This window comes from Prunus dulcis, unplaced genomic scaffold (genome assembly GCF_902201215.1).
Source record: "Prunus dulcis unplaced genomic scaffold, ALMONDv2, whole genome shotgun sequence".
NCBI lineage: Eukaryota > Viridiplantae > Streptophyta > Magnoliopsida > Rosales > Rosaceae > Prunus > Prunus dulcis.
Genome location: NW_023010129.1, coordinates 21744 through 25488, shown reverse-complemented (window position 1 = coordinate 25488; position 3745 = coordinate 21744). Strand labels below are relative to the sequence as shown.

Genomic DNA, 3745 nt, shown 5'->3' with positions numbered 1-3745 from the left:
ATGAAAACAAGAAAATAAATTTGCATTTTCAAGAAATGAAAATGCGTATGGTAGATTAATTAGAATCATCTCTAGAAAACAAAAACAATGAAATGTGAGTTATTTTTACGAAAATGTTTCCCATGAGAATGAAAACAACTTTTTTCTATTTTCTACAAGAACGCATTAACTTGTTTTCATTTTATGAAAACATTCTCAATGTTTTCTGTTTTCGGGCCATCGAACGTGTTTTTGCCTCATTTTTGTTATCTGAAAATGAAAACAACCCCTTAAAACGTTACCGAACAGGCCCTTAGTTTTCTTGTCAATTTCTTTAACGATGCAAAGGGCAATTTCGTCAACCTAAATTGAGCATAAAAGCTTGTTTGAAATTCTCCTCATTTCATATTAAGGCTCGAAATTAAACCACTAATCCCAATTTTGAAGAATCATAAACCCAAATGACCAATTTCAAGCCCTAATATGAAATTATGAGAGTTTCATACGAGGCTTTATGCTCAAGAATTTTGAGTTGACGAAATTGCCCCTTGCACCATCAAAGAAATGGACAGGAATTGCAACAAATACGAAACTACATGGTCAAAATTGACGGAATTGAAATTATTGAAGTGTCAAAGTACAAGAACCAAAAGTGACTTTTAGCTTTTATTATATGGCAAACTGGGGTGGAGACTCCTAATGAGATGGAAGGTCTTGTGCTTACCCAGAGAGAGAAACAGAGATGGGCAGACTCCTATGGCTGGCACAATTGGACGAAAGACCAAAAAGTAACGGAAGTTACAGACATTTAACAGAATTTGATGAATGTTCTTGAATTACTCAAATTAGAAACCACAAGGACAAAATTGATCGAATTGAAATGACAGGACCAAAGTGATAAAAGAGCAAATGCAGGAACAAAAATGACTTTTTGCCATACTATGACGTCATGATGAATGCCCTTCGTCAATGGTCGGGGGCGGAGGGTGGGGACCAAGTTCAAGAGAATTTCCAGACATGGCAGTTTTCGTACTATTACAACTTTACAAGATTCCTAGACTTTTCTTTTCCTTGTTTCTTTTTCTCTTATGATCGACACTCATTTATATTTTATTTCTCTACCAGCTTTGTGGCGAAGATATCCAAGTCAACCATCCTTCTCGATCAAAGTGGGTTTTTGTGAACTGGGTTCCAAAGCATACATGCCTTACACTGAATGCGTGTATGAAAAGCCCAGTGTGGGAGGTATTTTAATGGGGAGGGAGAGAGAGAGAGAGAGTGTGAGTAACTGAGAGGAGATGATGGAAGTTAGAACAGACCGTTTCACTGATATTGTGTTTTTTCGGTCGCTTGAAGACATTTTCAATGAAAATCTTTACAAGAAGCAGGTATTATTTCATCCACTTTGATTATGTTAACGGTTTCTCATGAATAATATTATCTACAGGTTTGCCAGACTTAGTCTGAACCCTTTATTAGTACTGTTTCAGGTGCAAAAAATTCCTGAATCATTTGATTCGGTTCAGCATTATTTTTCTTCTTATTTATATCCTTTATTGGGAGAAACTCGAGCACAGGTGCAATCAAGTATGGAAACCATTGACAGAGCACCATTTGCTGAAGTTGTTGGTTGTGAAGAATGCAATCCTTATGGCCCTTATGGGGAAAATGTATATGATATCAAGGTTGATTGCTGGGGAAACAGATTCAATGATCGTGGCAAGGAACCATACAAAACTTTGCCCGGGGATCTTTTTGTCTTAGCAGATGCCAAACCTGAAACGGTTTCTGATTTACAAAGGGTAGGGACAGGGAGGTCCTCCTGGGCTTTTGTTTCAGTCACAAATGTCCCAAAAAATGAGGACGAGGATGACATTGACAGTTCTTCTCTTTATTTTAGAGTCAAGGCATCCAAAGATATCACTTATACATCACTATTTTTGGTTTTCCTGGTGAATTTAATTCCTAATAGCAGAATATGGAAAGCGTTGCACATGTCCGGAAATCTGAAGATTATCAAGGAAGTTTTGTGCACCAATTCTGTGGTAAGACCATAGGTTTCGTAACGCGTTGCATTCACTAAAATGAGACCTATTACATGATGCAAGATGTAATGTAATACTCACCACACATCATAGATCATACCAAAATATCAGTGTCTTTTCATAACTAAATATAATACTCTTTAAAGTTTAACAAGAAAAATGGCATTTTCTTTTCCTTCTTTTTATCTTTGGATCAAAGTTTCTTTCCTGTGTTTATCTGTGACACTCCAGTTATGCACACTGGATCCGGCAGCGATTGTTTAATGACATTCTCCCATTAATTTATTCCCATGCCACATCAGTGTTGTGATTCCATTGGGTTTTTCAAAAAGGAGGGGGGTTTGGGGGTTGTGGGGGTGGTGGGAAGGGGGAATATATGTTATTATACTTCATAACTGACCTTTATTTTTCGGGGTGACTGCAAATCTTATACTTGCTAATAGGCCCAGAAAAACAATTATCTCTGTTCTGAAACGAATAATGACATCCGGGATAAGTGGTCAGTTGAGAGTTCATATCGTCAGGATTGAATGAGTCCCAAACTGGGGCAGTTTTGGCCTGCCTTGAAATGCTGCATTGGGATTCTAAGTCAACCGTACAACTTATATGGGGTGCACCTGGGACAGGAAAAACTAAAACCACCGCGACGCTTCTTTTACTCTGTTACGAATGAACTGTAGGACTCTAATTTGTGCCCCAACAAATGTTGCAATAACTGAAGTTGCTTCTAGAGTTCTAAAGATGGTAGCTGAAGCAAAGTCCAATTCTTTGGGAGAAATTCTTCTATTTGGGAATAAGGAGCGACTCAAAGTTGGCCCCCACATTGAAGATATATATTTGAATTATCGTGTCAAAAGGCTAGGGGAGTGCTTGGGGCCAATGACTAGTTGGAGTATTTGCTTCGCTTCAATGATAGGTTTTCTTGAATATTGTGTTTCTCATTACCATATTTTCTTGGAAAATGAGTTGAGCAATGAGAAAGAACATGAGGATGTTAGTGAAATGAAAGAGAAAGAATGCAGAACTGACACTCAAGTTATCAACAGGAAGTGCTAATCATTTCTTGAATTTTTCAGAGATAGATTTGTTTCTACTGCATTACCGCTAAGACGTTGCATTTCTACCTTCTGTACCCATATAGCCAAAAATTACTTTTTGGCACATACTTTCCAAAACATGATTTCGCTCATAGGTTTATTTGATTCCATTGAATCATTATTGTTGCATGGTGATTTTATTTCTGAAGCATTAGAACAACATTGCTCTCGTTCAGAAGTTGAAGAAGTGCCAGAGTCATTTGTAGATAACTCATTTTTGCTGTGCATGAAGATAAAAGAATGCCTTGCAGTATTGCGTACTCTACAGGATTTTCTTAGTGGCCTTGACCTTCCAAATGTTAGGAATGGAGAATCTCTAATGGAATTCTGTTCTCAAAGAGCTTCCTTAATTTTTTGCACTGCGTCGAGTTCGTATAAGCTGTGTTTATACCAAAATGAACAGTCAATGAGGGCCAGACACGTGGACAAGATTAAGCCTTACCGTGGTAGCCTTTGGCACCCTGCCTACTGATTCATCGATTAGGGCAACCCGCTCCTCCAGGACACGTGGCAGGCCCACAATCGATGCCTACAGTCACACATCGAAATTCTACACAGCTTGCACGTCTCCCAAGTTTTATAAAAAAAGCACAAGCCCCCAAAATGGAGGTAATATGACCTTTC

At 38.2% G+C, this 3745-nt stretch overlaps 1 pseudogene; it reads left to right on the top strand.

Moving 5' to 3' along the window:
- The first annotated feature begins 1118 nt into the window (after positions 1 to 1118).
- Positions 1119 to 3080, top strand: LOC117612972 (annotated as a pseudogene).
- The last annotated feature ends 665 nt before the right edge of the window (positions 3081 to 3745 follow it).